Source organism: Chelmon rostratus, chromosome 22 (genome assembly GCF_017976325.1).
Source record: "Chelmon rostratus isolate fCheRos1 chromosome 22, fCheRos1.pri, whole genome shotgun sequence".
Lineage (NCBI taxonomy): Eukaryota > Metazoa > Chordata > Actinopteri > Chaetodontiformes > Chaetodontidae > Chelmon > Chelmon rostratus.
The window spans coordinates 7,184,490-7,194,229 of record NC_055679.1 but is presented as its reverse complement, the minus strand read 5'-3'; positions in this window follow the sequence as shown (position 1 = coordinate 7,194,229).

The following is a 9,740-nucleotide window of genomic DNA, read 5'->3' as shown; positions in this document are numbered from 1 at the left end:
TTGAGCATAAAGTGCACAATTTCTAACAAAACTCTGTTAATGGAACATTAACAGAGCATTTCCTTGATAGTCTTGCAAAGAAAAGGCCTGCGTGACATGACATGCAAATATTCCGCATTTATTCTTGTGCACATGACTGACAATAGAAATCAGCCTCCATAATTAGACATGTGATATCTGTGGAAACAGATATCAAAGGCCTGTCCAATTAATTTCCCCAGGCGCCTGGATGTGGACAAGAAACTGTTCAGAGCAATCCGACTTTAATGTTACTGAATGATCCCTCGGACCGTGAGGTAACGCTTCCCACAGAACACACTTGCCCTTCGGTGGAGAACGGCCTGAGAGGAGAAGACCCAGCAGCTTGAATGCAGCGAGATCTTGACTGGGGGAAGACATGACTGGCGTCCGCTCTCCAGTCTCCCAGCAGCTTCTATCAAGGTGAGAGAGGCAACAAACCCCCGCAGCAGCATCGGGGGGAGCAGCACTCTGGCCAGCAGCACCACGCTGCTGCTGCCACGTGGGGCAGCTCACAGCTGTGTGAGTGTGTGTAACAGCATTTAGCACGGTGCTGTGGAAAAAGAGAAATTGTGCTCAAACAAACCAATATTAGGGGGGGGGGGGGGCAAAAAGCACAAGAAAGAGGAGTTGATTTTCTCCCAACTGCCAGGCTGTCCATTATTCCTGTCCTGTGGCAATGGAGGGGAAGCCAGCTGGCTAGAGGCCTCAACAATAAACAAACACAACATTGTCTGGCTTCAACAAACAACCTGCAGTTTCCCCAGAGCCAGCCTTTCCTCCCCAGCGATGATGAATATTCTGTCTCCCGCGCGCAGTCGTATTTTTCTGTTGGCTGCGGTGGGTTTTTTTGGCTGCAGGGCCGGATATTGATAAAGCTGGAACAGGATTTTCTGCACTGTATAATGTGGCTATCGCTCAGCGGTGTGTGAGGAATGCTCTGTGCTGCTGCGGATATAGATATCCAACCTCTGGCTTTGACACACAGGGCGACTGAGGTTTATGTGTAAACAGTGAAGCAAGAGGACTGTGTGTGTGTGTGTGTGTGTGTTTGTGTGTCACTCCGTAATCACCAGTCTCATACTGTCTCTGACCTCTTAGCCGTCCTGTAAAGACACATGCAGTATATGTGCCGCATGCCGTTCACTTTCACACGCAAACAGTCGCTCACGCTGTTTCATTTGAGCTATTTAGCCGTTTAATCCCAGTGTGTGTGCTGCGCTCCATTTCAACCGGCTGTAATGAGCTGTAGCCGGATCCCGCTGCGAGTGTGCACGTGTGTCTAAATGCATCCCGCAGTGAGGTCTATACTGTAAGCCACGTCGAGTCACCCAGCACAGCTCAGCATTGCGGCGCCTGGCTGCGGTGTGTGTTTGTGTAACGAGAGGTCCACTTTTTAGCGCTCCTCCTGTGCCTCATCGAGTCCATAAGAAATCACAAGCAAACACACACACGCATGCACGCACAAGTTCACCCACACATACACTTCCTGTACATGCACATAATGTTCCGCCTTTCTTTCAGGAGCAACACGTACTGCAGAAAAACACCGCTTTCACTGCTGGAGGTTCTGTAGCAGTAAATAAGTACTGTAAAGCAACATTATCACCTACAGCACAAGGAATATGAGCCCTACAGAGCAAATGTTCTGTATTAGCACTTCTTTCCCTGTTAAGTCTCGACACATAAATGCTGCAGTCAACAGGTTTCAAACTGAAACATGAAGAAAAACAGGCCCACACTTCAAGATATATATATATATATATATATATATATATATATATATATACACACACACACACACACACATAAAAAATTACTATTCAAAATTCACTGGGCATGAGTGCTGAGCTGTGGAGGAATGATCTTTATAGATCTGAGTTGGGATGTAAAACAGGTGGAGCACAAAAAGACGGAGAATCACGCAAAGAGCGCCAGACAGCCTGTAAGACTGAGGAAAAGTGCAGCAGTATCGGTGCACTTTCACTGCTTTGACGCTCATATCATCTAATTCAGACAGCTAGCGAACAACATGGAATCGTACCTCAGTGCTGCAGTCGTTAAATGCTGAAGGCAGCAAACTTTATCAGCACAGAGCCGTGAAACACCAGCAGAAAGCTGCCAACTTCAACAAAGTCCTATGGGGGTAATTGGTTTGCAGGGAAACTTGTTCAGAAGCTAACATTAATCCGTTATCAGAAAACAATGAGTGCAGTAGGTGGCAGGTGTGTGTGGATCTGTGTGCAGGCAGAAACAGACACACTCGACCTTGGCTCCACTGAATACATGAAGGCAGGGAAACACACTGAATCTCCAGAGCTCTTTCAAGAGCGGAGCAGGATGAAACTGGGCTCACCTGGGACTGTTAGTGCTCCAAAGTGGGCGCATGCACACTCCTAGCGTCCATCAGCATCCACCTCATACACACCTCAACATGTTTATAATCCGCTGTCTGAACCAGGAAGTAAACCATGAAGCTGCAAGAGATGGAATAACAAAGCAAACCTACACATTACTCACACGGCCCAAGAGATCGAAGGAAAGGGCATCTACACGAGGCCAGCGTCTTTATTCAGAGCCAGTGAGCTGGCTTCCTGTATGGATTCTGGGGCTCCACCCACACAGGAAGCAGGTCAGGCCAGGTGGAGGAAGGTTTGTATGATTTTTCCACAGAGCCAATCAATGCTTTTCTACAGGTCACGGCTGCAACCGAGAGGAACAACGATCGGCGCTGTGAAAGCTGCACACTTGCGAGGAGCAGTAAACTAATATTAAAATGATACGAGCAGTGAAAAACAACGAATTTGGATTCCGATGACGCTCAACAATTGATATGATCCATTAAATGGATGAAAATTAGGGCAATAAACAAAGTGCATCCCTTTGTTTCAGCCAGGAACAACCAGTTTAATTTCACGGTTTGGCTGAATCATGACAGAAATGTTGATCCAGAGTCTGCAGCCATGCTAGCTGCTCTGTGAGCTGCATGATAATGCTAAGCAGGTGTTCACCGTTTTAGTTTAGCATTTTAGCAAATCAACCCTTGCTAATTAGCACTCAACACAAAGTACAGTTGATGCTGATGGAATATTACTTGCAGGTATTCGGTCACAAGACAAGCTCCTGGACCACACGGTGCCAGGTGTAAGGGGAGGAGCAAAGTTCATCCTAAACTTGGACGAAGAGTCGCAGGGTCACCAAAGTCAGGAGGATTCATCCTCTGGGAACCATGAAATTTCATGGCAGCCCACTACAAGCTGTTGAGGTGTTTAAATCTGGATTAAAGTCGCTAAAAACCTCCTGTGGACAACATGAACTCACCCACTTCAGCAGTCATCTCCTCATTAGCCATCTTCCAGGAACAACACTGTTGTCAGTGGTTGTGAGTAAACCAGCAGGTGTTTGGGTTTCAGCTGCCCTTTCTACCCTCGACTCCGACGTGCCCTTTGTGCTTTGCATTCATAATAGAGCTGATGTCCTCTAATGACGAACACGTAGATCTAATGCAGCGCGGCAGTGGGCTTGGACCAAATAAATATTTAATAACATATTACACTTAATGGCTGACTGGCCGCTCACTGATGAGCTACTGGAACGCATGGCATAACGAGCTATTAGCCGAGATCTCCCCGCTCGCTTCTTCTCCGCTCCCATCACCCAGACTAAAACCATTACATTATGCATGAAAGGGTGCCATGAGAAGCTGCAAATTGCTCCAAAACAGACATGTTGCTTTACTAATGGTTGGATTTATGACGCTTAATGGTGTCCACGCTATCCGCGGTCACTCTTTGAACGGGTAATCCCGTATTTAAAAATAGAATTGTGGGAATAATGAAAATAATCTTGATTTTAATGTTGTGTGTAAAATGGCTGTTCTGGGGGGGAAAAAATCATCTGGAGCTTTGATTCTACCATTTGACGGTTGTGTTAAGGAGCTAACTGCTGGAGGCAAGTGCACACACATGAGTGATATTTAGGCGCAGACGGGACCCAGCAGGTCCAGAGCAGAACCTGGAGAGCTGCTGGGCTGAGGCGGGGTCTGAGGGACGGGAGGCAGGGGCCAGAACAGAGAAATAACATTAGGCTAAAGATAACAGGCTGCAACAGGTTAACTGGATGTACTGCCAAATATGGCTTGAAGCGTAGACTGACTGGTGCAGAGGCCACAGTCCGGCAAGGTGTATGTGGCAGATTGAGAGGGAGGCTTGATTAGAGGACGGGATGCAGCTGGTGGTGCTCTGTGCTGGCTTCAGTACACCTGTCTCCATTCAGACTATAAGACAGACACAGAGGGAGGAGGACAGACAGGAGACATGTGGAAGGGGAAAACATCAGGAAACAAGGACAAAACTGGGACAGGGTCCTCTGATCAGATAAGAAGCTAAAACTTAAATAAATGAATGTTTTCATACAAACTGGAAACATTTAGAGGATGATTTCTTAAAAAAAATATTCAGCTGTGAACATTAATGACTAAAAATGGTCCTCATTACTTTCGAATTTTTTCTTGTACTTTATACACATTATGAGATATCTGCCACTTCTTCCCCTCACAAATAAACTATGAGCTGCAGATGAGCAGAATAAAGCTTCATTTCCCGAGTAAATAGTTGGACCACAGTTGGCTTTAGCATGTTGCTTCGGTTTGTTTGTTGGCGTTATTTGAGTCACATGCCTCAATACTACTCCGCAGAATGGTAACTAATTGGTTTCAGTGTGTTATTTTGGAGAGGACGCTGCAAAAATTGGACAAAACAGAAGACACCGCCTCCTGACTCGTGTTTGCTCATGCATTGATGTGAGATGCACACAAAGGTCCACTGTGTGAGATTATAATAAAAATATAATATTCATAAGTATGTTTTTATTAGTGTATAATCACCTGAAAATAAGAATTGTTGTGTCTTCGTTACCTGAGCTCTTTATATCTGCAGAGGGAGTGAATCCTCTTCCACGGAGTCCACTATGTTGTGCCGCCATGTTTCTACAGGAGCCCAGAATGGACAAAGCAGGCAGTGGCTCTATAGAGCGCCTTGGACATTTTTCTTGGGTTTTGTAGCCACCATAGGTTCTGCTACATGCTTAGAAAGGGAGGGCTGAGGCAAAGGGTTGGTTGCAATCTTCAACCTCACCACTAGATGCCACTAAATCTACACACCGGTCCTTTAAATAAAAAAAAAAAACAGCTTGACAGCGTTAGCACTCTTGATCAAACTTTGCAGAATGGTGCTAGCGGTCTCCTTCATAGTGTTGGATTAACTTTACCAGCTAAAGCAGATGGTCCTTGTTTTCTGTTCTGTTTGCAGCTGAATTAAAGTAAATAACAAGAATTTTAGAAACACCAAGTCAAGGAAATGGAGAAACCTTATGGGAAATACACGTTCTGGTCCAGAGTTAGATGAGAAGATTGGTGCCACTTTCATATCATTATGGTAAATATGAAGCCACGGCCACCACCAGAGTGAATCTGGAGGCGAAAAGCACACCTAAAAATCATTAAGATATTATGTCTTGTTTGTTTAGTTTTGTATGAACATAGTAGATTTTGTGTTCACAAAGATATTAGTTTGGAGTCTGCAGTCTGTCCCACCAGCGCTGCAGCACTGATTGAAGCAGAAATCGAGATAACTGGATCAGAGCCAGGAGCATCACTCAGGCACATGTTCTGACAACAGTACTCTTACTCATAGAGCAGGGAAACAGACGTCCTGTTTCTGATCGCTATACTGAACCGAACCCCCAGGAGGAGCGTCGACCAGCTGTCGAGCTCATGCTGAGAAGCCTGGAGTGCAGAGGCCTCTTTCTAAGAGCGCTCACTCCTATCGTTAACCTGTTGTGAATTTTTTTCTGTGTTATTATCTATTTTACGACATTAAAGTCAATCAAGAGATCAGGGAGGACATTTCTTTGAAACATAAAGGTTTTATATTTGAAAAGCTATTTTGTAAAACTAGAAAACCAATTTTCATACTGCGCCATCCCAATGTGAAGTCAGTGAGCTCAGAACAAGGGAGAAACACTCATGCACATGTTTCCCCTGCCTGTGAAACTGTAACCTTGAAAAATACATTGACATTTAGATGGAGTACATTGATAATTGAAAATAAAAACACAATGCCTAAAAATAAAAAGTCAACACTGACGTTTCAGGCAGGAGGCTCCGCTCTCCTGGGTGGAAGTCCTGCATTTGTCCGATTCATCCACCACAACCTGCTCCTTATGTTAACATTATCCCTGTTTATACTGCGTCACCTGACTTCCTAAAGGCTTTCTGGCAGAAAGCCCTGAAGGCAAACTTCTCCCAAAACCACCCGAATGGGCTTACACGGCAGACTATGAGTTTCCAGGCACAAAATATACAAATGATTTTTTTTTTATGAAAAAAACATGCACTCAGAGCTCAGGCTGAGCTGGTCACCGACCTCCTGCAAAACCACACCAAGTATCTGGCATTAATTGTAACTAAACCCTACAGATATTTCTCCATCTGCCGTTTCTTTCGGCACTTGCCAGCCACCTTCAGGTGCATTACCACCACCCTCTGGACTGGATTAGGGCCAGCCCTGATTTGCGTGTAAGCCGGGAAAACAAAGACAGATGCAATCAGATTTGTTATCTGGCGAGCGGACCCGTGTACTGTACGCTGTTAACTGAAAGTGTATTCAATCTGGAGTGTATCCACATTTGAGCCACTTGAAACAATAAATGTGTAAATGGGGCCTTTCATTCACCTCCTGCCATTAAAAAGCGTAATTAAGGGAAGAATTACATGTTGGAATATGCTTCTTTCCCTGACCGACAGAACATTTGCCCGGTAGCAAACACATACGTGAAGTTCTCGCCCTAAACGCGTTCGCTATAGAGACGGGTCCAAAGGCGCCATCGCCAGCGAGAGGGAGATTACGACTGGCTCACCTGCACAGAAGCCCGGGCTACAAAGCAGCGAGCATCAAAGTTTTACCGCTGACTGATACTGTGCTCTGTCATAGAAATAGAGCGAGGGAGTCTCCATGGTTACTGCGGCTGCTGTCATCTTCAATCCTGTGACCTTTTACACACTGCAGATCAATAATAGCGAGGTATAGTCTCCCAGGTAAACAAGGGAATAGGAAGACGGCTGACAGGAGTAATTGCTGACATTTCTCAGGCAGATTTCTTAGGCGGTCGGTGAAGCTCTCTGCTTCACGGCACAGCGGAGACTTGTGCCAGAAACTTGGAGCTTGCTCTGAAATCTCACTCCAGACCAGTCAGCAAACTTTTTTTTGCTCATTTGTGGCGCGGTACAAATTGGACGAAGGTGTAATAAAGTGACAGGACTTTAATCTGCTGTCATTTGTGGCGCACCAGCTCAGAATTAACTGTATTTTCCATGAAACTGAGCGCACAGTGTCTGAGAAGGCAACAAATTCATAGTCGAATGAAAAGGAGATTATAAGTGTAGCTATACTATCCTTCTTTATTGCACCAAAGGCTTCAGATGGAGCTCCTGCTTATTAAAACTCTTCTCACGGGCTGTCTTAGAGCGAGCGAGGCAAACCCTTGGCAGAATAGTAGGGGTTGCCTTGGTGAGGCTCCGTTTGAAGTTGTGAACTCCTAATTTGTTTTCCGTCCTAGGCTGCCAAGCCGAGCCTTTTCAAGATGCCTTTTCAAGTTCTTCGTGGATGAAGTCGGTTCGGTGCAGATGCTGGCTGGGAAAGGGGACGAAGCAGAGAGAGAGATGGAAGGTGAGAGGTGGAGGCGGGGGGGGGCAGGGGGCACCGTTTCAGAGGTAATGGTGAGCAAAGCTGATGCTGTTTATTTCCTTCCGGAGGAGGGTCACCTGACAGGGGCTTGATGAATCAGGGAAGGACACGTCGTGACTGATCTGCAATCTCAGAGCTTTCATACTAAAACGGGTTCTTTTCAGAATCTCCTTTTCAGGGGTTTGAAAACGTCAGAGAAGCACAGATGATGGGCGGAAATGTAGCAAAAGTTGTGTGGACGCAGCCGAAGACAGACACAGAAATGTAATGGAAGTTGAATGAAGAACGAATGACATAAAAAGTATCCGACTGCTATGGCCTGATGCCTGTAACACTCAAATTTCCCCGGCTGGGGATGAATAAAGTCTTATCTTATCTTATCTTATCATAAAGGAACTCTTTCTTCTTCTCTGTTTCCTGCAGCTCTTTGTTGCTGCTAACCAATGACGGTCTGCCGAGCTGCAAGCATCTGGTTTCTGAGCTGCAGCACAGACGCAGACAATGTTGAGCCCTGGCCTCTGATCTGCTCGGCGTTGAAGTATTCGGTCGCAGACAGAAAAGCTCCTGCCGGCTGCTGCGCTTCAAGGTCTCAATGAGAAACATGGATTTCTCCAAGTCCGTCAACATTTTTTCTAACTCCGTCATTTCTATGTGTTTGCATGCAGCGTGTGTGTTTGCTTTTATTAAAAGGGCTGCATGCAGGTGCATTAATTGATTTTGCTGACAAATTCCTGGTCTGTACTTGCGTCGTGCACACACTGCTGCTGCACACAGAAAGCTGGCAGAGGCTTAGTGCTTTTTTGACAGAACCTGTGTCCAGCTCGCAGCAGACCTCTGACAGCAACAAAGCTCCAGCAAACACCAAACTAATACTTATACATGACACTTCCACTGCCGTCTAACACTATATTACTGCCAATCTCCCAATCTCTATTATAATGGACTCAAAAAGCAAGTGCCAGCATGACTCTATTGCCATGGCAACTGGTATTACATCTTAGAGCTGCCTTCATTTCTTCAAATATCTTCTTTTTCTTTTTCCCAGTGCTTTCACCATAAGCATCTCTTTCGTTGGCAATTTGCTTTATACAGTAAACTGTTGCACACACACACGCACACACACAAGCCACTAGCACAGCGTGAGTCCTCCCAGCCAGGAGCACAAATGCAACAGAAAGAAAAGAGGCCGAGAGCATGAAAGGTGGGTTTATTTTAGTCAGCCGAGTCCGCGGCCGGAATAGAGTTTAATACCTAATTTCAATTTCAGCAGTGAGACGGGGACTCAGCGGGGAGCTGGAAACCTGGCGGAAAAAAAGAGGCAGAGCGGTGCACTGAAGACTGAGGGTCGAGCTGCTGTTATGTTCGACCGGTAAGCCCTTCGCAGCGAGGGGGAAGAGCGGCCGCAGTCGCTCCGAAGCCCGACCAAAGAAAGGCTCACACAATTAGTGCTGGAGTTTAAAGGTCAAGTGGCTGAAGGGCTGCTTTGATGGAAATAATTCAAGCTAAAGTAAATGTCATACTGCTTATTCAAGTATTCTGCAGGACGGGACAATGACTAGGTGCTGTAAGTTACCTTTAAAGGCCTTGAAAATCTCTTACAACAAGCGAAGGTTTCCAACGCGAACACACACTTCTCTCCCAAAGAACAGTTTCTGCTGCTTGTCGTGAGAGTGTGTTCCTCTCGCTGCTGTGAAGTGGATGGGACGTTTTTCAGTCCACCAGCCAGGATTTAGCGGTGTTTGAGCGTGAATCTGACGACAGCTGCGTGGTTATTTGGGAACGTTGCGACGCCACGGCCGCTCAGACGTGATCAAAGCACACCCGCAGCGCTGATGGAGCAGCTCAGCTGAGACTGAATTGCAGATTTGCTTTCTTAATAAAGTTAACATTTATTATTATTATGTACTTTGTGTCTGTGTTGTGAAGAAAACTTTACACATTGGCTTTGGTGGCCTCATTCAACCAGCTCCAGTGCTG